The sequence below is a fragment of the Scyliorhinus canicula genome, chromosome 4, assembly GCF_902713615.1.
Source record: "Scyliorhinus canicula chromosome 4, sScyCan1.1, whole genome shotgun sequence".
Classification (NCBI taxonomy): Eukaryota; Metazoa; Chordata; class Chondrichthyes; order Carcharhiniformes; family Scyliorhinidae; genus Scyliorhinus; species Scyliorhinus canicula.
Genome location: NC_052149.1, coordinates 155774196 through 155801104, shown reverse-complemented (window position 1 = coordinate 155801104; position 26909 = coordinate 155774196). Strand labels below are relative to the sequence as shown.

Below are 26909 nucleotides of genomic sequence, written 5' to 3'. Positions count from 1 at the left end.
TTTCCTCCCACAGCTAGATTCTCTCCTTCAGAATTTTCTGCAATAGCCTCCTTACCACAGACGCGAGACTCATGTCAGTTCCCTGGCTTATCACTACAACCTTTCTTAAATAGTGGGACCACTTTACCTTTTCTCCAGTCCTCTGACACCTCCTCTGAGGCCAAAGAGGAATTAAAAATTCCCTCACTTCCCACTTCCCTCACTTCCCACAGCATCCTGGGACACAATTCCTTCCACAAACAGTGGTAGCTTTGTGTACCATCTACAGGATTCACTGCAGTAACTCACCAAAGTTCCTTCGACAGTAGCTTCCAAACCCACAACCACTACCTTCTAGAAGAACAAGAGCAATAGATACCTGGGAACCACACCAACTGGGTGTTCCCCTCCAAATCACTCACCACTTTGACTTGTAAATACATCACCGTTCCTTCACTGTCGCTGTGGCAAAATCCTGCAACTCCCTCCCTAATAGCATAGTGGATGTACCTACACCTGAAGGACTGCAGCGGTTCAAGGTGGCAACTCATCACCTTCTGAAGGGCGATTAAGAATGGGCAATAAATGTTGGCCTAACTAGCGACGCCCACATCCCGTACATGAATTATAAAAAAATTCATCCGGACCTGGATATTTGTCCACTTTTACGCCTGCCAACATCTCCAATACCCTGTCAGCAGAGGCAATGGGCAGCACGGTAGCACAGTGGACATCACAGTGGCTTCACAGCTCCAGGGTCCCAGGTTCAATTCCCGGCTTGGGTCGCTGTCTGTGCGGAGTCTGCACGTTCTCCCCTTGTGTACGTGGGTTTTCTCCGGGTGCTCCGGTTTCCTCCCACAGTCCAAAGATGTGCAGGTTAGGTGGATTGGCTATGTTAAATTGCCCTTAGTGTCCAGAAAAGGTTAGGTTGGGTTACTGGGTTACAGGTATAGGGTAGAGGTGTGCGCTTATATAGGGTGCTCTTTTCAAGGGCCGGTGCAGACTCGATGAGCCATCTGTACGAGGTTAGGAACAGTAGAGGAGAGGTCACCCTGTTGGGAGTTGTCTATAGACCTCCGAATAGTCCCAGAGATGTCGAGGAAAGGATTGCAAAGATGATTCTTGACAGGAGCGAGAGTAACAGGGTAGTTGTTATGGGGGACTTTAACTTTCCAAATATTGACTGGAAATACTATAGTTCGAGTACTATAGATGGGTCAGTTTTTGTGCAGTGTGTGCAGGAGGGTTTTCTGACACAGTATGTAGACAGACCAACAAGGGGCGAGGCCACATTGGATTTGGTACTGGGTAATGAACCCGGCCAGGTGTTAGATTTAGATGTAGGTGAGCACTTTGGTGATAGTGATCACAACTCGGTTATGTTTACTTTAGCAATGGGCAGGGATAGATATATACCGCAAGGCAAGAATTATAGCTGGGGGAAAGGCAATTATAATGCTATTCGGCAAGATTTAGGAGGTATAGGATGGGGAAACTGCAGGGGATGGGTACAATCGAAATGTGGAGCTTTTTCAAGGAACAGCTACTGCGTGTCCTTGATAAGTATGTACCTGTCAGGCAGGGAGGAAGTTGTCGAGCAAGGGAGCCGTGGTTTACTAAGGAAGTTGAAGCACTTGTCAAGAGGAAGAAGAAGGCTTATGTTAGGATGAGACATGAAGGCTCAGTTAGGGCACTTGAGAGTTACAAGTTAGCCAGGAAGGACCTAAAGGGAGAGTTAAGAAGAGCGAGGAGAGGACACGAAAAGTCGTTGGCGGATAGGATCAAGGAAAACCCTAAGGCTTTCTATAGGTATATCAGGAACAAAAGAATGACTCGAGTAAGATTAGGGCCAATCAAGTATAGTAGTGGAAAGTTGTGTGTGGAATCAGAGGAGATAGGGGAAGCATTAAATGGATATTTTTCGTCAGTGTTTACACTGGAGAAAGACAATGTTGTCGAGGAGAACACTCAGGTTCAGTCGACCAGGCTAGATGGAATTGAGGTTCAAAAGGAGGAGGTGTTAGCAATTTTAGAAAATGTCAAAATAGATAAGTCCCCTGGGCCAGATGGGATTTATCCTAGGATTCTCTGGGAAGCCAGGGAGGAGATTGCAGAGCCTTTGTCCTTGATATTTATGTCGTCTTTGTCGACAGGAATAGTGCCGGAAGACTGGAGGATAGCAAATGTTATCCCCTTGTTCAAGAAGGGGAGTAGAGACAACCCTGGTAATTATAGACCTGTGAGCCTTACTTCGGTTGTGGGTAAAATGTTGGAAAAGGTTATAAGAGATAGGGTTTATAATCATCTTGAAAAGAACAAGTTGATTAGCGATACTCAACACGGTTTTGTGAAGGGTAGGTCATGTCTCACAACCTTATTGAGTTTTTTGAGAAGGTGAGCAAACAGGTGGATCAGGGTAAAGCTGTTGATGTGGTGTATATGGATTTCAGTAAGGCATTTGAAAAGGTTCCCCACGGTAGGCTATTGCAGAAAATAAGGAAGTATGGAATTGAAGGTGATTTAGCGGTTTGGATCAGTAATTGGCTAGCTGAAAGAAGACAGAGGGTGGTGGTTGATGGCAAATGTTCATCCTGGAGTTCAGTTACTAGTGGTGTACCGCAAGGATCTGTTTTGGGGCCACTGCTGTTTGTCATTTTTATAAATGACCTGGAAGAGGGTGTAGAAGGATGGGTTAGTAAATTTGCAGATGACACGAAGGTCGGTGGAGTTGTGGATAGTGCTGAAGGATGTTATAGGATACAGAGGGACATAGATAAGCTGCAGAGCTGGGCTGAGAGGTGGCAGATGGAGTTTAATGCGGAAAAGTGAGAGGTGGTTCACTTTGGAAGGAGTAACAGGAATGCAGAGTACTGGGCTCATGGCAAGATTCTTGGTAGTGTAGATGAACAGAGAGATCTCGGCATCCAGGTACATAAATCCTTGAAAGTTGCCACCCAGGTTAATAGGGCTGTTAAGAAGGCATATGGTGTGCTAGCCTTTATAAGCAGGGGGATTGAGTTTCGGAACCACAGGGTCATGCTGCAGCTGTACATAACTCTGGTGCGGCCACACCTGGAGTACTGCGTGCAGTTCTGGTCACCACATTATAGGAAGGATGTGGAAGCTTTGGAAAGGGTTCAGAGGAGATTTACTAGGATGTTGCCTGGTATGGAGGGAAGGTCTTACGAGGAAAGGCTCAGGGAATTGAGGTTGTTTTCGTTAGAGAGGAGAAGGCTGAGAGGTGACTTAATAGAGATATATAAGATAGTCAGAGGGTTAGATAGGGTGGACAGTGAGAGTCTTTTTCCTCGGATGGTGATGACCAACACGAGGGGACATAGCTTTAAATTGAGGGGTGAGAGATATAGGACAGATGTCAGAGGCAGTTTCTTTACTCAGAGAGTAGTAGGGGTGTGGAACGCCCTGCCTGCAACAGTAGTAGACTCGCCAACTTTAAGGGCATTTAAGTGGTCACTGGATAGACATATGGATGAAAATGGAATAGTGTAGGTCAGATAGGCTTCAGATGGTTTCACAGGTCGGCGCAACATCGAGGGCCGAAGGGCCCGTACTGCGCTGTAGTGTTCTATGTTCTATGTTCTATGTACAGTAAATTCTATGATTCTACGATTCTCTATGACAGTTTGCTTAAGAACCTCACAGTCTCTCTCCCCGCGTTCTATATCTACACCCTCATTCTCTTGGGTGAAGACAGAGATGAAGTATGTGTTCAACGCCCTACCAATGTCCTCTGGCTCCACCCACAGATTTCTCTTTTGGTCCCTAATCTTTCCCTCGTTATTCTTTTCCCATTGATATACTTACAGAATATCTCAGGATTTTCCCTACTTTTACCAGCCAGAGCTTTCTCATGTCCCCTCTTTGCTCTCCTAATTGCTTTCTTAAATTCTATCCTGCACTTTATGTCTTCCACAAAACCTTTGTTGATTTGCTCCCCTTGTACTTGCTAAAAATCTTTCTTTTCCTTCTCATCGTATCCTGAATATCTCTCGCGGCATCCATGGTTCTCTGGGCGTGTTAATCCTTCCTATTACCCTGGAGGGAACATGTTGGGCCTGTATCCTCCCCATTTCATTTTTGAACCCCCTCCACTGCTCTTCTGTACAGTTCCTCACAAGCAACTCTTTCCAGCCTACCTTGGCCAGATCCTGCCTTACTTTACTAAAATCCGTTCTCCCCCAATCCACAACCTTTTTTTGCAGCTTGTCCATAAAAAACTTAAATTGTACCATGTTGTGGTCGCTATCACCAAAGTTCTCTCCCAAAGACACATCAACCAACTGGTGTGATTCAGGTTGCCGACCAAAGCCCATCTTCCCTCATCAACATTGCAGTAGTTTGGAAATGTCCGATTCCACAATGGTGCCGGTAGCATCGAGCCAGCAGCTTGCGGACTGCCAACCTGACCCGTTATCCCACACTGATAAAAATTTACAATGCCCAGAATGAGGGCAGAAATCCCGGATTTTGGTCCCAACCTCTATTTTTAAAGCTCATTCAACGTACTGTTGCCACGCGTTAAGATGGAAAAATCTGGTCCCTTTAGCAGGAAATTGTTGTCAAAGGAAGATGGCAATTTGTAAGCTTTCTGAACAAGCATCAGTAGACGTTGCAAACCAAGCAATCTGTGAGCTTCACATGTGCAGGGTCAAGGAGCAACCTGGAACATACTACGCAGGCCATCCACAAATTGTCCCTTTCAGATGCAGTGCCTAGAGATGAACAGGTCACAGACTACAATAAGTGTTTTGAGGGGTCATCGCTGACAGGCTGAGATGTAAATGATAAATGAGTAATGTTGAGAGTTAATTGGCGAGTTGGTCTCTCATCAAATCTCAGTGTGTGAATGGGGCTGGGAGTGCATTAGTGCATAACTGATTTCCAGTTAACAGCACTATTTTGCATGGAACAATGGAAATAGGTAGTTACAGGTTATTTTTAGCACTGTGGAAGCAGCATGTGGGTGGCTGAGGGGTATTATCTCCTACATCTCTATAATTCTACAGTGAGTGACATTTTGCAGGGTGTATAAGTTAAACCTGTACTCTTGACAGAAGCTGTTCCTGACTGCTTATGATAACTACCTGTCAAATGGATTGAGCAACAGCTTTCTCCAGTTAGAGAATGTTTCATTAGATATATTCATAATCCTTTAAAATTACAATTCCTGATTTCACTTGTCATGTTGTGAGGCCTCAAACATCCTAATATTAACTCCCTCCATGGAGTTTCCGGAACATTTAGAATTGCATGAGGAAGAGGCATCTCCAATGTGTACTTCAGATATTTGTGAATAAAGGTTCACTTGAACGAGTGTTTTCAGTCACCAAATTTCTATTCGCTTCCAGTTAAGGTAGATTTGAACTGTATGGCTGATAAAACTCTTTGGCACCCCAAGTTCTACTGTGCTCAGGACATTGCATTATGACAATGGCTGCTATATTGATTTTTTTTCACAATGACAAAGTGGCTTGCTTAAAAAAAACTGTCTCGACGATAGTTATGCTTGTTACCATGGGATGTTTCACACTGTGCTTTCTATATATTTCTCTGGGCATTTCTATGGACTTTTGGAAGAGGAAGCGGAAATGAGCAACTAAGCATAAAGATCCTGATATTTATCAGACTGGGGAGCAGTGGGTCCAAATTTGTGGTTTTGTATTCAGCAAACTTGAAAGAACACTTTTCCATTAAGGCCTATTAAATTTAACAACAGAACCTAATTTGCATGTTTTATCTCCATTTCTTGTGCATAGCCAGTTTGAGATAGGCTGGCTGGATGTCAGGTGAATGGGCCCGTGATATCAGGCTGCAGCCATAGAGAGGAGGAAGGGAGAGGTCAGAAAGGCAAACTCGGGTGAGGGAGATTGGAAGAATTGAGATCAGGGTCTGTAAAGGGCTGTGAGGGGATCAGCAGGCTGTGTCAGGGATGTAGGGGAGGTGCGTAGGAAGTCTGAAAGATTGGAGGGTGGGACTTTCCAACTTAGGTTTGGAGATAAAAGCAAATTACTGCAGATGCTGGAATCTGAAACAAAAACAGAAAATGCTGGACAATCTCAGCAGGTCCGACAGCATCTGTGGAGAGAGAAGGGAGCTAACGTTACATGTCTGGATGACTCTTTGTCAAAGCCAGAAGGAACTGGAAATATGATCTGACATATACTGTTCATCATAGAATTTAAAGTGCAGAAGGAGGCCATTCGGCCCGTTGAGTCTGCACTGGCCCTTGGAAAGAACACCCACTTAAGCCCATGCCTCCATCCCGTAACCCCGCCTATCCTTTTTGGACACTTGGGGTAATTTATCATGGCCAATCCACCTAATCTTGCACATCTTTGGACTGTAGGACCCGGAGCACCCGAAGGAAATCCACGCAAACACCAGGGGGAATGTGCAGACTCCACACAGACAGTGACCCGAGCCGGGAATCGAACCTGGGACCCTGGAGCTATGAAGCAACTATGCTAACCACTGTGCTACCTGTACAACAGTGGGTGGGGGCATGGGCAATGGGGTTCGATAGAGAGGGTCCACGATAGGTGGAGATTGACAAAGATGTTGTGGGCAGAAAGGACAAGGCAATATAAATGGTGTAGATAATTATTAAAAAGGGTGCTGATAGGGCACATTAAGAGATCAGAATGTGTTAATGGCAGAGTAAATCAAGTAAAGTCGCCATAGTCCCAGATGACTATAGGTTGCTTTCCTCTTTGAGGGGGAGAGCTGACTGCTGGTGATTTAACCCGAGGATCACCACACCTCAGACAAGGGGCAAGGCTGAGAAGGTTGAGAAGATAGGGCCTTCTTGAATAACCTCAGCCGGTATAGGAATTGAACCCATGCTGTTGGCCCCTCTCTGCATCATGAACCAGCTGTTCAGCCAACTGAACATAAATTTAAATATCTGAGGTCCACAACTTCATTAAAATATCTAATTGAGTAGTCTTGCCTCCTAGGGGTAGGTTATGTTGGTTGCCTAATCCCTGTCAGACCTCAGTTACAACCAGAATTACATGGATTTAAAGTAAGTTGGGTTTGTGTTCAAGACAGTTTTAACATTCCACCCGACCCTATGTGAGAGAATCCTAACTAATAGAACATAGAATAGTACAGCACAGAACAGGCCCTTCGTCCCTCGATGTTGTGCCGAGCAATGATCACCCTACTCAAACCCACGTATCCACCCTATACCCATAACCCAACAACCCCCCCCCCCCCTTAACCTTACTTTTTAGGACACTACGGGCAATTTAGCATGGCCAATCCACCTAACCCGCACATCTTTGGACTGTGGGAGGAAACCGGAGCACCCGGAGAAAACCCACGCACACACGGGGAGGACGTGCAGACTCCGCACAGACAGTGACCCAGACGGGAACAGAACCTGGGACCCTGGAGCTGTGAAGCATTTATGCTAACCACCATGCTACCGTGCTGCCCTTATTCTCTTGATGATTAGCATATTGATTAGCATATTGATTAATTCCACCTGGTCAGAGTTGGCCAACATTCACTTCAAGACTTGGAATGTGAATCATATCAAAGAACAAGAACAAATAACAAAGAAAAGTACAGCACAGGAACAGGCCCTTCGGTCCTCCAAGCCTGCGCTGACCATGCTGCCCGTCTAAACTAAAATCTTCTACACTTCAAAGAACAAAGAAAAGAAAAATATCAACCAACTGCACAAGGACTTGCTGAAAGGGAGAAAAACGAGTCTGCAAAGGTACCAGAACTTGACTCTTGGTTGCATTGTGTTTACAGAGGGCAGTGTTTTCAGTATTTTTTTTTATTATAGGCTTTTGGCTGGGGAAGATTTGATAAGCAGGAGAAACATTCTGGTATAAATGTAGCCGTGAAAGGGGAAAATGACTGAGCAGTAGAGTTTCCACAACCCACCTAAAGTGAAGTCCTCTCCTATCCTCAATAAGATGATTTTTGGAACCGTTCTCACCAGAGATTTTAGAATCGTATTTCAATCTGTCCATTTGACTATGTTTATCTTCACGAATCATAGAATTTATCATAGAATTAGCAGTGCAGAAGGAGGCCATTCAGCCCATCGAGTCTGCACCACCAGCCCTTACAAAGAGCACCCTGCTGAAGCCCACATATCTACCCTATCCCTGTAACCCAGTAATACAGTAACCCCCACTTAACATTTTTTGGACACTGAGGGGGATTTAGCCTGGCCAATCCACCTAACCCACACATCTTTGGACTGTGGGAGGAAACCGGAGCACCCAGAGGAAACCCACGCAGAAAGGAGAGAACGTGCAGACTCCGCACAGACAGTGACCCAGCCGGGAATCAAACCTGGGAGCCTGGAGCTGTGAAGCAACTGTGCTAACCACTATGTTACCTTGCTGCCCCTTCTTCTTCCCCTCCTCCTTCGGTGATCACGCGCTAATGAGTATGATTGTCCACCTAAGAAACTCCTGGTTACTGTCGGAGGTTCTGGGGTCCTTGTGTGGCTGATGACCCTGGTCCCAGAGCCGCATCTTTGACTGCATACTTGGCAGGTGTTTCCGGGAGGTGGAATCGGTCTTTGGTCGCTAAGTCGCTGCTATGTCTTTCTCAGGTTCCTATTCCGGGCCTCCTCTTGCCTCCGTGTCCTCAAATAATTGTGTCCCTTCAATCAGAAGGTTCTTCCAAGTAGGTTTCTTCCAAGCAAGGATCTCCCAGGCGTTGCTATCTATGTTATATTTCTTGAGGTGAGCCTTCAAGGTGTCTTTGAGGCACTTCATTTCTCCTCCTCTTATTCAGGAACTTTCTTGAGCTGGGCGAAGATTTGCTTTGGCAGTCGAGACTCTGACATCCTAAGCACACAGCCGGCCCAGTGGAGTTAGTTTTGTATGATCATGGCCTTGATGCTGATGCTCTTGGCTCCTTCAAGGATGCTGATGTTAGCATACCTGTCCTCCCAACTGATGCAGAGAATCTATCTCAGATAGCATTGATGGTACCTCTCCAGGGCCTTGCGGCGGTGTCTGTACATAGTCCAAGTTTCTAAGTCTTAGAGAAGAGTTGGAAGGACGTCTGCCTTATACACGAAGATCTAGGTGTCAACATCAATGTTGCAGTCATCAAAGATTCTCGTTCTTAGGTGTCCAAAGGAGGCACTCGCGGATTGGAGATGATGTTGGATCTCTGCATCGATGTCAGCCTAAGATGAGAGTTGGCTCTCCAGGTGGGGTAAATATTCCATGTTTGGCAGGGTTTCTACATTGATCTTGATGGAGGGAGAGACCAAATGTTGCCCTTGGACGCATTGATAAAGGACTTGAGTGTAGTTGAGATTGAGGCTGACACTGATTCTCCAGTATGCACTCTGAGGGTGGAGATGCCGATATCATCCACATACTGAAGTTCCACGAGCGATGCGGGTGGTTGTTTTCTTTATGGATGTCAACCGGTTGAGGTTGAAAAGTTTTCCGTCCATCCTGTAGACGATGTCCACTTCACTGGGAAGCTTATTCTTGATAAGGTGAAGGATGCTAGCTATGAAGGTTGATAAAAGTGTGGGGGCAATGACACATCCCTGCCTGACTCCAGTCTTGACCTTGAAGGTTTCTGCCTTATTTTTAATTGGTGAAGACTATCACTAGCATTTTGTCGTGGAGGAGTCCGATGATGCTGAGCCTGCCTTTGACAAGGTCTTCCATAGCAGCTCCTGATTGGCTGAGTCAAAAGCTTTGGTCAGATCAATGAAGACCATGTGGAGTGGTTGATGTTGCTCCTGCCATTTCTCTTGAAGTTGCTGAGCAGTACAAATTATGTCTGTTGTTCCCAGTTTGGTCGGAAGATACACTGGCTCTCCAGAAGGATTTCTTCAGAGACTGAGAGAAGGCGGCTAGCAAGGATTCGAGCGATTTTCGTTCCCACAGTCCACTTTGTCTCCTTTCTTGAAGGTGGTGGCGGTGATGGTGTCCCTGAGGTCGGCAGGAATTTCTTCTCTGTCCCAGATTTTCAGCAACAGATGATGGAGATGATGGATGATCTCTTCTCCAAGTTTGAAAATCTCAGCTGGAACGCCGTCCACTCCTGCGGCTTTTCCATTCATTACATGTTTAATCGTGGCTTTGATTTCACCCACACTTGGTGGGAGTCCAAGATCATCTTTGATGGGGAGTTGGGGCATTTCCTCAAACATGTCCTCATCTATGATTGTACCATGTTTTAGGAGTTCTTTGAAGTGTTCTCTCCATCGGAGGCTTTGTTTCTCAAGAGAGTTCCGTCCTTACTCCGCACCAGTTTGAGGCCGAGAGTTTTGAGACCATATTTTGTCTTGGTAGCACTGAAGAAGCCCTGATGTCATGTTTGTTGGCAAGGAATTGTAGCTTCTTAGCTCTCTCAGTCCTCCATTGGTTCTTGATTTCTCTAGTTCTTTGTACCGACACCTTGGCTGATTGATGAGCTTGCCCCTTTGCCATGATGCTAATGTCATGTTGCCAGGCACGGACAGCTTTCCTCTTCTTTTTGATGAGGTCTTGGATGGTGCAATCATTCTCGTCGATCCAGTCTTGGTGTCTACTGGTCTTGTAGCTGATGATTTCTTCACAGCTTGAAATTATGGCTGTCTTCAGCTCTTTCCAGTTTTCCTCCACCCCATTAGGATGAACACTTTGGAGATTTTGGAGAAGACATTGTTGGAAGTTCACTTGCATGCTTTGATTTTGAAGCAACTCAACGTTGATCTTTTTTCTGAGCTGTTTCTTCACCCCCGTGCTTCTGACAGAGTTTGATGGACATAAAGGAGTGTATGAACCAGTGGTCTGTTTCGCAGTCATCTGCACTGATCAGCACTTTGGAAGTCTGCAGAGGGATTTGGATAGGTTAAGTGAATGGGCTAGGGTCTGGCAAATGGAATACAATGTTGACAAATGTGAGGTTATCCATTTTGGTAGGAATAACAACAAACGGGATTATTATTTAAACAATAAAATATTAAAGCATGCTGTTGTGCAGAGAGACCTGAGTGTGCTAGTGTATGAGTCACAGAAAGTTGGTTTGCAGGTGCAACAGGCGATTAAGAAGGCAAATGGAATTTTGTCCTTCATTGCTAGAGGGATGGAGTTTAAGACTAGGGAGGTTATGCTGCAATTGTATAAGGTGTTAGTGAGGCCACACCTGGAGTATTGTGTTCAGTTTTGGTCTCCTTACTTGAGAAAGGACGTACTGGCACTGGAGGGTGTGCAGAGGAGATTCACGAGGTTAATCCCAGAGCTGAAGGGGTTAGATTACGAGGAGAGGTTGAGTAGACTGGGACTGTACTCGTTGGAATTTTAAGGATGAGGGGGGATCTTATGAGAAACATTTAAAATTATGAAGGGAATAGATAGGATAGATGCGGGCAGGTTGTTTGCACTGGTGGGTGAAAGCAGAACTAGGGGGCATAGCCTCAAAATAAGGGGACGTAGATTTAGGACTGAGTTTAGGAGGAACTTCTTCACCCACAGGGTTGTGAATCTATGGAATTCCTTGCCCAGTGAAGCAGTTGAGGCTCCTTCTTTAAATGTTTTTAAGGTAAAGATAGATCGTTTTTTAAAGAAAAAAGGGATTAAGGGTTATGGTGTTCGGGCCGGAAAGTGGAGCTGAGTCCACAAAAGATCAACCATGATCTCATTGAATGGCGGAGCAGGCTCGAGGGGCCAGATGGCCTACTCCTGCTCCTAGTTCTTATGTTCTTATGATGAAGGCATCCTTTTGGTCTCGAGACGGGTCGATAACAAAGTCGATCATGTGCCAGTGCTTTGATCGTGGATATTTCCACAAAGTCTTGAAATAGTCTTTTTGGCGGAACAGTGTGCTCGTGATGACAAGCTGGTGTTCTGCACATTTGGTAAGCAGGAGAGCCCTGTTTGAGTTGCAATTCCCAACTCGCTTCTTTCTGAGACTTCCTTTCAGAGTTGTGGATCCTTTTCAACTCTGACATTAGAGTTCCCAAGGAGGATGATCTTATCTTCCTTAGAAATGTTGGAGCGTATGGTGTCCAGGATGAAGTCGAAGCCTTCTTTGGATTCGTCATTGGTATCAAGGGTTGCGGCATAGGTGCTCGGTGATGCTGAGAGGGAGCTCCGAGAGTTGGTTGATGAGTTTCTTCTTGATGGTGAATCCAATTGCATGCTTCCTGGGCTGTTCGTCAGGTTTTCCTCTTCAAAAGAAGATGTAACCACCGCCATCTTCTCTCAGCTGCCCTTTGCCTGGTCCTTGGGTCTCTTGCAGGACAACAACATCAATGCTGAAGTGCCTGAGTTCACGGGCAATAAGGGCAGTTCTATGTTCTGGTCGATTGTTTTGCTCATTATCCATGAGGGTCCATACATTCCGGGTTACGAAATTTAGTTTAACTTTGATTTTCCGACCACAGGTCGATGAGCTGCTGGATGCAGTTTTCCAGCCAGGTTAGGACGGAACAGACTATTTATAAAGCACCGTTTCTTACCCTTTCCTAATGCAGGGTGAGCAAAATGGATTCTGAAGAGGGCTACTCAGTTGTGAAGAAAGCTGCCGAAGTGCTCTCCTGTTCCTCTTCCAAGAGCGAGATGATTGACTCAAACTCCACCGCCTACATGCCGGTCCAAATCTAGGGAATTCCAGATTTCATGATCCTATCCCCCTCACCTCTCGCCGATTGCTGTGGCGCTTGTCTATGTGGGGGGTGGGGGGTGCGGTGTCAGTTTCCTCTAGGTAGACGCCTTGTACAGGACATCTTTTAACGTGGGAATGCCATTGAACATCAGCAGACACACGATCCTTGACAGATGGTAGGTCCAGTTCCAGTGGCAAGGGAACCTTGATGACTGGGACCTCTCTACTGCAGCAACCTTCATCCGCCATCTCAGACGTTGATATCATACGAGTATCTTCTGCGTGATCCGCTGTTGAGGACTTGTTTTGGATTGCACTTTGTCTGGTTCCTCCCCACCGACCTTACCGTCATGGGTGGCCCTCCCAGGAGTTTAAGACACCCGACGGCATTGCTCTCGGGACCAACAGAAAATTCAAGCCTCTCCACCATGGCAAGGTGGCAATCCAAGGAAATTCCCTTGGAGAATAGTGGAAAGAGTTTCTGACTGAAGAATAAAAGAATCAAGCAATCAGAAAAAAATAATCACGGTAAAGATATTGATCAGTCTCAAAGAGAAGTGCAATCACTGCAGCATCGACAAACTGTCGAGAAACAACCCCATGGAACAATATATGTTCCTGTTCTTTGGAAACTACAAGCGAGGTCTAATTGTATTTCATAGACAAGTTTAAGTACAGTAGGTAGCCCAGTTATATTGAAGAATTTGAATCCGAATGGGTGCATATGTCTCATCAAGGTATTAAATGTAGAATATATTGGATTTATGTTCTTCTGCTCACAAAGACACAGCAGAACAGTGTGCAGATGTGAATGCTCCTTCTGCACTGATATAATTCCAGCTGGTCAATGAAACCTCGACCTTCAGTAATGTATATTTGGCTGGGTAGGTATTTAAGTGACATTATTAAATTCATGGTTGGGTTTGGGAATGCAGGAGTAAACTGGAAGTGGAAGGGCAACTGTGCTCATGCATTCTCCCCGCCTTTTCAATGTGGATAGGTTGTCTGTAGTGTTTCATGCTATAGTTTCCATTGTCCTTTCAAAACGCAATGAAGTTCATTGTGCTTAGTCTGACCCCAAAGTTGTACTTGTTGTTTCCTAGAGTCTGTGATGAGACAAAGTCTGCATTAACTGGATGTCCATTTTTTATGTAACAACAGGAGGTTTAATCTTCCTGATCAATAATGAACAAGAGGCATGACTGGAGTTTGAGTGCATAGATTAGGACTGTTAGATAATTAATTATTAAGTTGCATTTATCCCACAAGTAGTTCCATTTGGTTGACATTTTTTACAGGAGAATTCAGCCCCCCCTCCCCCCCCCCCCCCCCCCCCCCCCCCCCCCCCCCCCCCCTCAACTACAGTCTTGATTCTTGCGAAATGCAAGCTACAGACTGAGACCAGTGACATCCTGGAGTATTTCGGTACATTCTGCAGTTGTTTATGTTATTTTTGTCAAATCTGATTTGACATAATTCTTGAAGACTGTGACCACATTCCAAAGTGGAAATGTTCTTTTTCTTCAGTAAAACAGATCCTGTCAACACAATATGCATGCAGCATTAAGGTATAGACTGAACATTTATTAAATGAACAATTACTTTTAAACTACTTCATTTACAGTCAGTGACAGAATTAAATGTCCTGAAAACAGCCTTTCATTCGTCATGTTGCATGCCTACACAATGTAGCAATGGCTGATCTAAACACTGCCAACCATTTTGTAAACTCTTGTGCACATCTTATGGAACAGGTCAGGGGAATATACAGAGCATTGTACTGACATCTTGGTAATAAGGTGCAATGCAATAATTTCATAAATAGCTTTCATTACTTGTTGGCAGAATTGTTTTTTCAAAGTGAATTTCTGCAGTAGGTCTGTTTAAATATGGGATTGTCAGCTATAATTGAATTGGCCTACGCAGATATGGAATTCTGGCATTTAGTTGGAAGTTTGTGCAAACATCGGGGTCTAGCTGGGACACAGTGGGAGAGAAATCTGTGTAACCATAAAGACTGGGATACATTGATGGGAGAAATCTGTAACCAGAATCGGTCATGCCATGAGGCGAGAAATCTCTAAGCGTAGGGGTCTAGGACGCAGTGAGAGGAGAAATGTGGAAAGGTAGTAACCCGGGTGAAAAATCATATGGTGGCACAGTAGCACATTGGTTAGAACTCCTGCCTCAGTTCCAGGGACCCAGGTTCAATTCTGACCTTAGGTAACTGTCTGTGTGGCGCTTGCACTTTCTCCACGTGTCTGTGTGGGTTTCCTCCGGTTTCCTCCCACAGTCCAAAGATGTGCAAGTCAGGTGGATTGACCATGCTCAATTGACCCTTAGTGTCCAAAGGTTAGATGGGGTTACAGAATTAGGGGATAGGGCAGGTGCATGGGCCTAGGTAAGGTCCTCTGTCGGAGGGTCGGTGAAGACTCGATGGGGCAAACAACCTCTTTCTGCACTGTAGGGATTCTACGATTAAAAATCTTCTTAATTTTCTTTAAATAATTGTTTATTGGTTCTAAAACTATTCGAGATGGGGAAATTGTTGTTTGACTGGGTGAGTCAAAAACGACCAGGTAAACGTTCAGCCAAAGTTGGAAACCCTACCCACATGCCTGGGCATTCCACCCCATATAGCCCAAGTTCTATTTATACCGAAAGCTGTTACTTCCTATTTTATTTCCTCCAGTCTGGAAACATTGTTCACCTATGTAGTTACAGAGGTACATATTCAGTGATAAACCCCAGCGATTGGTATAACCATAAGAACATAAGACATAGGAACAGAATTAGGCCACTCGTCCCATCGAGCCTGCTCCGCCATTCAATCATGGCTGATATTTTCTCAACCCCATTCTCCTGCCTTCTCCCCATAACCCCTGATCCCCTTATGGGGTAATATGGTATTATGATCCCCTTATGGGGTATTATGGTATTATGCTCTTTCTGGTATTTAATAAGAACCTGGACCTGGCTACAGGGGTCATAATTTCAAAGTTTTTAGATGACACAAAACTTGTAAATGTAGTAGACAATGAGGGAAATATTAACAAGGAGAAGACCAGTCTGGTTGAATGGGCAGATATCTTACAGATCCAATTTAATGCAGAGAGGGGTAATGTGATGCAATTTTGGTGGAAAATTGAAGCAAAGTAATAGAAATTAGATGGTTGAGCACCCCTTATTCGAAATTCTGAAATTTGAAAAGTTTTGGAATCCGCACTTTTTTTCGAGCGCCGAAATAATGTTTCTGGTAAAAAAAATAACATGGTGTTCACCCGAGATCCGTTAGCTATGCAACGTTTCACACCTATACCAATACAGGTTTTCCAAAATACAAAAAGTCCGGAATCCGTGACACTCTCCACCCTAAGCATTTCAAATAAGGGATGCTCAACCTGAATAATTTTAAAGAGAGATTGTATGTACATAAATCTTTTTGGGTACCAAAACAAGTTGATAAGGCTGTTCAAAAGTTCTTTGGCTTTAGAGGCAAGGCGAGGTAGCCTTATTTAATCACTTATTAGGTCACGGCTGGAATATTGTGTCCAATTCTGGATTTTAAGAATGGGTAGAATCTTGTGGTGAAGATGAGGGTCTCGGTGGCTGGTAGGAGATCAAGCGAGATCTTTGTGATGCCTTTTTCTGGCAAGACGTGTCGTCTCTTATACAACTCAAGCAGTTGAGAGGCAAACAATGGGCCTTCCCCCAGGGCGTTGGCAGCAAAAGCCCCCCTTCCCGATGCTGGGTCTCTCTATCAGACACCATATGCCTTTGAACGGTGCACCGCCTAGGGGTCTGCGAGCAACCCTGACAGGGTTTTCTTCTCCTGCTCTCTTAGACTTAGAACAGTACAGCACAGAACAGGCCCTTCAGCCCTCGATGTTGTGCCGAGCAATGATCAGCCTACTCCAAACCCACGTATCCACCCTATACCCGTAACCCAACAACCCCCCTTCCCCCTCTCCCCTTCCCCCTCCCCCCTCCCCCCTCCCCCCTTCCCCCCTCCCCCCTTCCCCCTTCCCCCCTCCCCCCTTCCCCCTCCCCCCCTCCCCCTCCCCCCCTCCCCTCCCCCCCTCACTATGATCTAGTGAATGTACTGTCTGTAAGGATGGTCGAAGCGGATTCAATATTCACTGTTAAAATGGTATTGGATGTATATTTGAAATGGAAACATTTTCAGAGCTATGGGTAAGAGAGCAGGGTGGTGGGGGTAACTGAACAGCTCTTTCAAAAAACCCGTCACAGGCATGATTGCATACAAATTAGGAACAGGAGTAGGCTATTTGGCCCCTCGAGCCTGCTGTCCCATTCAATAAAATCATGGCTGATGTTACAATACCGGACCAGACCCCAGCTTATTTTAGGAAATCGGATGAGATCCCAACAATTTTTCCAATTTGTAAAACAGTAAGGAAAGGACATTTCGCTCCATGAGTAATTCCACTGACAAATAGGGATCTTTTATATTAATGCAAACTTTATTATTAACACATGATTAAACACATTAACATCACAGCAAATAGCTTTTCAATTAACAGTGAAACAATTCTTAAACTAAAATAAACACTTCAATTATCAACTTATACCTTCTCTACCTCCAATTAAGCAAAGCTCATTACAGGTCAAAAGCCACTGGTAAATAAAATGAGCAAACACAGGGATACTTGCAGTACTATTGTGTAAAGATTTACCGGAAAGACTGCTTGGAAAGAAAGTGTGATCCTTTCTGGGACAGCCTGCAAATCCTTCTGTCAGAGTCAGACTCCTGCTCAAGCTGCCCGCGTTAGGCAAAACTGCTGCTCAACTTGTGATTGAGTGGATTTCAGGTAGAATGCTGTGAAAAAAAACACAATGTTTATAAACATCTAACTATAATTGACAGCTCTTGGACCACATCAAAGCCAGTTAAGTGCTCTCACTTCCCCTTTTTCTCTGTCAAAACGCTTACTTGAAATCCACTCAAGTGGGAAGGGAAATTAGATGAAACAATCCAGTCAGGTGGCTGTGTGTGCGCAAGCTGTAGGTTAGGTGAGTAAAATCAATTAACATTGATGTGAATGAAAGCCTTGCAGGTCAAAGATCTGAGGGGGTTTAAGCCCTGCTGATGTGGTTTTCCACCTGTAGGAATTTACAGGTACTGCTTTATCTGTCTGAACCAGCAAGTGTAATGCGTTTTAAAGCAGTGATTTTTTTTTTCATTGTCTCTGTTTGCTGCTCTCTAGCTCCAAGACAGGGGTCTCTGTAATTGGAGGCTTCCAAGAAGGAGCCTTTGTTATCTGGGGTTCCAGCCAGGGAACTCTCATGGGGATTTCTGGTGGGGATCTCTCTTTTGGGGGAGATCTCTAGTGGGGGGGGGGGGGGGAAGAGATCGTGGGGGTGTCTGGTGTAGGTGCGATGGGCAGTATTTGCATTGCAGAGGGCAGGGTGGCTGTCAGTGGACTTTGGGGGCAGCTCCCTAAAAGAGTTATCCCCCTGGCCCACCATAAGTTCCACCACGCCAGGGCTAGACTGGGAAATACCTGCAACAGTTCTCGCCTACGTGAATTCCGGTCCAGAGGACTGGAGATTCACACAGGCTTGGAGAACCCGGTGCTCAGCCTGTTAATAAGATGCAAATGGGCCAATTTGACCTATTTGCATTGTGGCCACGAACCACAATGCTGTCGCCAATGGGGGACTGGAGCATCGGAAGGGCAGCGATCTAATTTTTTGGCCGACGATGGATTCTCCGCCGCATCAGGAACTCCTCCAATGGCAGCGGGCATAGAGTATCCAGCGCTAGGTGTTCCTGTTGTATGCCTTGCAGTTTTGCTTGAAGTTGTAATTTCCCTTCCCTGACTTCTCTGCAATTATTTTCTTTCTATGCCAAAATTCTCGTTGAGAGCAGGGATATGGGGCGCAATTCTCCCCCACCCCCCCACCCCCCCACCCCCACGCTGGGTGGGAGAATTGTGGAGGCACCAGGCGAGGCCCCGCCACGCCGCCCCGGCACCCGCTCGCGATTCTCCCACTCCCCCGTTTGTAACGGGCGAGCGGCGATTCTCCAGCCCGGATGGGCCGAGCGGCCTGCCCAATAAGTGTTCCAGCCGGTGCCGACCACACCTGGTCGCTACCGGCGTGAACAGCGTGGGAACGCTGGGGGGGGGGGGGGGGGGGGTGGCCTTGGGGGGGGGGGGGGGGATCCAGCACCGGGATGGCGCTCAAAAGGGGTCTGGCCCGCGATCGGTGCCCAACGATCGGCGGGTCGGCCTCTCTGAAGGAGGCACTCCTTTCCTCCGCCACCCCGCAAGATTTCTTGTGGGGCGCCCGTGGGGAGGACGGCAACCGCGCATACCCGGGTGACACATTTACGCGGTACCGGCCGCGTAATTTACGTGGCGCCGCTTTTATGCGGTGCCAAGGTCTGGCGCGCGTAAATGATGTGGCGCCGCTCCCAGCCCCCCAGGGGTGGGAGAATAGGGGGCAAGGAGTGGCCTCCGACGCCGGAGTGAAACACTCCGGTTCTCACTCTGGCGTCAGCACTTAGGGCGCGATTCTCTGCTGCCCACGCCGGTTAGGAGAATAGCGGGAGGGCGCAAAAAATGTCGGGAGGCCCTCCCGCTATTCTCCCCCCCCCCCCCCTCGCCCGACCCACGTCACAAATCGCTTTTTACGGCGAGGGGCGATTCTCCGCGGCCGATGGGCCGAGCGGCCGGGCCTTTACGCCCGTTTTTTCACGGCAGCAAACACACCTGCTTGCTGCCGTCGTAAAAACGGGCGCTGGGGGCATCCAGAGGCCCGTTTGGGGCGGGAGCACCACCGTTGTGCTCGGGAGGGGACAGGCCCGCGATCGGTGCCCACCGATCGCCGGGCCTGAGTCCAAAAGGGCCGCACTATTTCCCCTCCGCCGCCCAACAAGATCAAGCCGCCACACCTTGTCGGGCGGCGGTGGAGAAATGCGGGTTCCGGCAATGGTGTGATGATGTCACCCGCACATGCGCGGCTGATGTCATACAGATGCCAGCCGCGCGTCATCTTGGCGCGCGGCCTTAATGACGGTCGTTAAGGCCGCGACGCTGTGATTCCCAGGGTCCCGCTCCTGGCCCCGATGGGGGGGGGGAGAATCGGGTCCCGGGAACGGGCGTAAAGGCTACCGTGAACACGGCCAGTTTCACGGCAGCCTTTACGACTCTCCGCATTTGAGGAGAATCTCGCCCTGTGTCTCCCGTTGGGAGAATCCCGCCCAAGGTTCTGCAAATGCTGTGGCCGGAATTCTCTGCTCCCCACGCCGGGTGGGAAAATTGCGGGAGGGCCGGGCGACTCACAACACGCCGCCCTGGCACCCCTCGCGATTCTCCCACCCACCGCGCGGATGAGTCGCCGCTTGCCGTTTTTCACGGCGACCGGCGATTCACCGGCCCGGATGGGCCGAGCGGCCTGACGTTCCCGATCGGTTCACGACGGCGGCAACCACACCTGGTCGCTGCCGTCGTGAACATGGCGCCAAATCTTTGTTTGTGGCTTGTGGGGGGCGGAGAGGGGAGTGAGCACCACGGCCGTGCTCGGGAGGGGACTGGCCCGCGATCGATGCCCACCGATCGTCGGGCCGGTGTCTCCAAGAGAGGCACTCTTTCCCCTCCGCCGCCCCGCAAGATCAAGCCGCCACGTCTCGGCCGGATTCACGATGGCCTTCCCGATGCCATGCGGGAGCGGAGAATTCCGCCCTGTGTGTTTACCAGGCCCCCTCGTCCCTGACCATGCTTATTTGGACACTTATGCAGTTGAATATTAATAGATTATTTGACTGCAGAAAGCCTGTTAGTTGACACAGACACGCACCTTGCATGCACACACTCCTCTAATAAAATTCAACTAACTCAGCAAAGGTCATTTCCTACTTGAAACCATTTGACTGCTAGATGAATTGGCTGTTTTTCTTAACTGCTAATAACAATCTCTATGCAGAATGAATTGTATTCAAAAGGTTGCTCCAGACTGAAAAAAATGAACTCCTTGCAAGGACTTTGGCACCATTTCCATATTTGCTGTGAGGAAAAATAATCTTGCACAGCGCTCAGTTAAATTCCATTCCCCATCCCCATGAAGTGAGATCAGTTGTTAGAGCAACAGCTGACTCAATAGGCATGAGTTTTCTGGGCCATTAGCCACGGGCGCAAACCCCATTATGGCTGCAAAATCTCACGAGAGGGCCATAGCCTGATTTGAGCCAATAAGCTTTTGGTTTGAGATCTTCCCTGCCACTTGATGGTGATGTGATCAGATTTCCTTAAATTTACATCAATTTAAATATCACTAAACTGCTTTGTGTTGGAGCATCCCGCCCCTGTAATGCCCCCCCCCCCCCCCCCACATCCCAGCGGTGTGAGGTCACACCAGCATGAATCACTGCAGTTTTTCGAAAATGAAAGCCATCGTGATAACCACACCAGGGGGTTGTGGAGGTATCTGGATGTCCCGGGGTTGTGGGTAGAGAATCGGCATTACCCCTTGGAACATTGGCAGAGGTGTTCCACTCTCGGGGGGCAAAGGGGTTACCCTCCACCATTGGGGAAGGTGGGCCATCCCTTATATGTGGTGGGAGGGACAGAGGTGGGGGGAGGGGGGGGGATGAAGAGGGGGGAGCTCCCCTGATACTTACAGTGCGGCATTGCCAAATGCCACGCTGGTATATTCTGCATGCGCGATCGGGCCGGGACTGCCCCAGGTGGGTGCGGGGTGGGGGGGGGGAGGTCCCATATTGCGTTTAGACGAGGTGGCGGGGGAGGCCGGACATTGTTTTAGGGGCCTCGGAGATCGGGCCATCATTTTTAAATGGCATCCTGATCTCTCGCTACAATGGGGAGGTCTGGTAAGTGGAGCTCCCCTCTGTACAAAATGGGGCTATGTGCGGCCTTGGCCATGCAATCCCCGTTCAGGCCCCTTACTCAATGTGAGTCGTATTGAATAGCCATGTGTTTCATGGCAGTGTGCTCGCTAGGGGACTTTGTGCCCTTTTCAGAGAGTCACGGCCCAATTCAGAAAACCTGGGTGGGATTCTCCGAGCCCCGTGCCGGGCCAGAGAATGGCCGCAACCGCGCCATGCCGCCCCGACCCTGGCACACGACTCTCCGCGGAGTGGAGAATCGGCGCTATTTGCGCCGGCGTGTTTGGCGCGGCGCCGGTCACGGGACGCTGACCACGGCCGGGCTGCCGATTCTCCGGCCTTGATGGGCCGAGCGGCCGCACGGAAATGGCAGAGTCCCACTGGCGCCGTCCGCACCTGCTCGCAGCCGGCAGGAACTCTGTGCGCAGGGGCAGGGGGCGGCCTGTGTAGGGGGGGCTCCTTCACCGGGGGGTCCTCTGATGGGGACTGGCCCGCGATCGGGGCCCATTGATCGGCGGGCCAGCCTCTCCAGCTCCGGCCCTATTTTATTACACGGCCGGCCCCATAACCCCCACGCCATGTTGCGTCGGGGCCAGCGCATTGAGGAAGTCCCTCGCATATGTGCGGGGTGGCATGGCGCCACTGCGCATCTGTGGGTTGGCGTGGCGCCCAGTTGGCGCCGGGAAGGGAGGCTGGAGCGGCGTGAACCGCTCCAGCGCCGTGCTGGCCCCCTGTGAGAGCCAGAATCAGTACTGCCCACGCCCGTTTCATGCCGTCGTAAAATGCGACGGTGTTCACGACCGCGCGGGACACTCTGCCTCCATTTTGGAGAATCCCGCTCCCTGGCTGTGCTTCCGGAGAGAAACAAGCCAGATTTCAGTCAAAACCTGACACTTCCCCATTTTATTTGTAAAATTCTATCTGATGAGTTAGTTGAATCAGTTGTTGGCTCTTGTATTGCCTGGGTGGGTGGGATCAGTTTGCAGGTGTGCCAGGGCCCCAACTCAAAACAATAGGCTGGTGGGATAGAGATTTTTTCTCAACTTGCTGCGAGTGTGGAATCCCAGAAATGTATTCTGGGTATAATTACATTTCCATTGGTTTTCTTACCTATTCATGCTTTCCTTAGCTTCATGAGTTTTTTTACTTGCAAATAACTTGTGTTAATCTGTTCGCCGATGGAGATGTTGTGAAACAGTGGATAGTGCCCCTACCTCTGATCAAGAAACTCAGGGTTTAATCGGTCCCATCAGGACTTGACGGCTGAAGAGAGTGGGCGGGATTCTACGACCCCCCGCCAGGTCGGAGAATCGGCAGAGGTCGATGTGAATCCCGCCCCCACCATCCTCCAAATTCTCCGGCCCTCCAAAAATCAGCCCGGCGCGAGTTGCGCTGCCCGTCTCGGAGAATGGCGGGTTCCAGCGCGACTCAATGGGCCTGGGGATGCCCGCATTCTCCGGCCCGCGATGGGCCGAAGTCCCGCCCATCTTTTGCCAGTCCCGCTGGCGTAAATTGGAGTAGGTCCTTACCTGCGGGACCTGGCGGTGCGGGCGGCCTCCGGGGTTATTGGGGGGGGGCGCGAGGGGATCTGGACCTGAGAGGTGCCCCCACGGCGGGCCTCAGCCGTGGGAGCACTCTATCCCTCCGCACCGGAGGCTGTACCAGTCTGCCATTCACGGTGCGCAAACGAAGCCCTCTGCGCATGCACGGGCATGACGCCAGCACACGCTGACGCTCCCACGCATGCACTAACTCACGCTGGCCGGAGGAGGCCCTTCGCCGCCAGTTGGCGTGGCGCCAAGACCCTTTGGGGCGACCTGACACCGGAGTGGTTCACGCCACTCCATCCCACCATAGTTGCCCGCCCCGCCGATTCCTTCCAACACATGCAACTGGCAGACTGTAGTAATCTACGGGAGGCAGGTGTTCCGTCACCACACCAATATTTATTTACAATAACGATATTACAGGAGCAGCTACCAACAGTGCTGCTAGCAGTCCAGTCAACTTAAGACTGGCTCACAAAGCCTACACAGGTGATTATATGGGCCCCCTCAATGAGCTATCATTGAGGGAGCTCATATTTCAATTGGCCAACCAATAAAGCCAATTGGAGTTCATTACACCCCCCCCCCCCCCCCTCCCCAAAGGTCCGAGGAATTCCTGCCAGCTAGCATTCCTCTGTGCTTCTTCCTGCTCCTCATGTCTGGGTCTGTCACCTCTGTGTCGTCCGCCGGGTCGTTCTCCGAAGTGGGCGGGGTGTACCTTATAGGTGCCCGTCTTTTCCTTGACGACCTCCTTGGAAGTTGTTCTTCCTCCTCCTTGGGGAAAGGTGTCGCGGCGGCCTCATCGAGCGTGTCCATCTCCGACTCTGACGACTGGATGACGGGGTCTGGAGAAATTGCTCGGGGCTGGGGTGTGGGTATCCTTTCCGTCTGGGCTATCCCAGCTTGAGGCGGTCCTGCTTCGCCTGCCTCCAGGTGTGGTTCCGCTGCCCTTATTTGGCCTAGGTGTTTCTTCAGCACCTTACCTCCTATTGAAACCTCATAGGATACGGGCCCTGTTTGGGACTCTACCGTGCCTTTGACCCACGTTGGTCCGTTCCCATAATTCTTGACCCAAACCGGTGCCCCCACCTGGAAATGTCTCTGCTGCCGACTATTATCATGCCCCCTGCGTTGGGCCTCCTGTTGTTTCTCCACTTTCCCTGTTAAATTTGGGAAAAGGAGACTCAGCCTCGTTCGCAGCCACCCTCCCATTAAGAGTTCAGCTGGCGGTATGCCCATTGTGGAATGCGGTGTGGTCCTGTAATCAAACAGCCAGCGGGAGAGCTTTGTGTCCATTGACGCTGCCGGCTACTTTTTGAGTCCTGCTTTAAGTGTCTGGACCGCTCTCTCTGCCAGGCCGTTGGTCGCTGGATGGTAGGGGGCCGTTTTGATGTGACGGACTCCGTTTTCCTTCAGGAATTTTCAAAATTCCCCACTTTTGAATGCCGTTCCGTTATCCGACACCAATACCTCCGGAAGTCCATGTGTTGCAAACGAGGCCCTGAGCTTTTCAATTGTCGATGCTGTGCTTGTCGTGTTTTACCTGGTGGACGTCCAACCATTTGGAGTGGGCGCCCACTATCACCAAAAACATTGAGCCCATGAAAGGGCCGGCGTGGTCAATATGCAGGCGGGTCCACGGTCTGCCTGGCTATTCCCACGGGTGCAATGGCGCCGCTGGTGGCACTCCTGGCACCAACGTACCAAGGCTGCTATGTCTGTGTCCAAACCTGGCCACCAAATGTAGCTTTGAGCTAGCATCTTCATTTTAGACACCCCCTGGGTGTCCGTGATGTAACTCGGTTAAGATTGCCTGACGGCCGTGAGTTGGGACAATTACCCGGGCTCCCCATAATAGGATACCGTCTTCTACGGTTATTTGGTCCCTTCTGCTCCAGTATGGGTGCATCTGGGGCTCCACTGGTCTTTCCAGTTCCCCTGTTAGCAGTAAATGCTTCACCTTGGCTAAAACTGGGTCTTTTTGCGTCCACAACCAAATATGTTGTGCGTCTGCTGGTAGGGTGTCCAAAAAATTTAGAGTCATTACTGTCTCCTCTACTTTTGGTATTTGCGGCGGAGTGTCCGGGAGGGGAAGTCTGCTCAAAGCATCTGCATTTGCTACTCGCGTCCCGGTCTGTGCTCCAGAACGTATCTATACGCCGCCAGTAGCAATGCCCAGCGTTGGATTCTAGCTGATGCAATCGGGGGTTTTGACTTGTCTTCTTTTAATAACCCTAATAACGGCTTATGGTCCGTCACTATGGTGAATTTCCGCCCGTACAGATACTGGTGAAATTTTTTTACTGCGAATATCACCGCCAGTCCTTCCTTCTCGATTTGGGTGTACTTCCTCTCAGCCATCGCCAAGGTCCTCGAAGCATAGGCTATTGGCTGTTCTTCCCCATTCCTTCCTCTATGGGCTAAGACGGCTCCTACCCCGTAGGGGGATGCATCACAAGTGACCACCAACTCCTTCCTTGGGTCATAATGCTCTAGGACATTTTCGGATGACAGCTGTTCCTTAATGTCCCTAAATGCTCGGTTTTGGCGGATGGACCATTTCCATTCTTGCCCCTTTTTTAGTAGCTGGTGGAGGGGTTCTAGGATGGACGCCCGATTTTCAATAAATTTTCCATAATAGGTTACCAACCCTAGAAATGATCGTAACTCCTGGACAGTGGTGGGAGCTGGGGCTTCTTTTATTGCCCTTACTCTGTCTTCTAATGGATGTAAGCCTGACCCGTCTACTTTATATCCCAGGTACGTCACTTGTGGGGCCAGAAAAACACATTTTCCCTTTTTAGCCGTACGCCTGCCTTTGCGAAACGTCTGAGCACTTCCTCCAGGTTCCTTAAGTGTTCCCTGTTTGTCCTACCCGTGATTAAGACATCGTCCAAATAAATCGCCACCTGCGGTAGTCCCTGCAGAATATTTTCCATCGTACGCTGGAATATAGCGCAGGCTGATGACACTCCGAAAGGTAGCCTAGTATAACGAAAAAGGCCCTTCAGGGTGTTGATCGTAGCGAACTTCTAGCCCTTGTCTAGTTTTAACTGCAGGTAGGCGTGGCTCATGTCCAGTTTCGTGAACAAAAGCCCACCTGCCAATTTGGCATATAGGTCGTCTATTTTCGGGATTGGGTATTTGTCCAGCAGTGCGTATTTGTTTACTGTCTGTTTGAAATCTCCACAGAGACATATCGAGCCGTCTGGCTTCAAAATTGGTACCACTGGTCTGATAATGCCGTCGCGCCGTAACCTTTCTATTTCGTCATCTACTTTCTTTCTTAATGCAAAAGGTACCGGCCTGGCCTTACAAAATTTCGGAAGGGCTTCTGGGTCCACGTGCAAAGTTGCTTTGGCGCCTATGATTTCCCCCAAACCTTCCTGGAAGACCTCCGGGTATTTTTGGAGTACTCCACTCAACTGCCCGCTTCCACTCTGGAAAATTTTCATCCAATCTAATTTTAGGTCTTTCAGCCAGTTCCGTCCAATTAAACTCGGTCCGGAGACCTCTACTATAGTCAACGGTAATCTGAGCAATTGTTTCTCATATTCTACGGGTACATGAATCGTGCCTAGAACTTCCAGGGGTTCCCCCGTGTAGGTTTTAAGTTTCGTCAATGTTTTTGTTAGGGTTAGTGGCTGGAGTCCATCTTTGATTTTTCTAAATGCTGCCACTCCCATTACTGATACTGCCGCACCCGTGTCTATTTCCATTATTGTCGGCCGCCCGTTCACCCATGGGGTAATCCTAATGGGTTCTGCTTTCTTCGTTGCAATATTATATAATTGTTCCCCTTCGGAGGAGGATGGGGCGTCTAGGTTGTGTACTTCCCTGCGTCCCCACCTGCTATTCCTCTTTTGCCACCTCCTTCTAGGGTTTCTGTCGTTGTTACCCCA

General features: G+C 48.6%; 1 protein-coding gene across 5 annotated transcripts in view; it reads left to right on the top strand.

Annotated features, from left to right (window-relative positions):
* Nucleotides 1-26909, top strand: part of LOC119965106 (drebrin-like) — a 284430-nt gene that overhangs the window by 160350 nt on the left and 97171 nt on the right. The window lies entirely within an intron of this gene.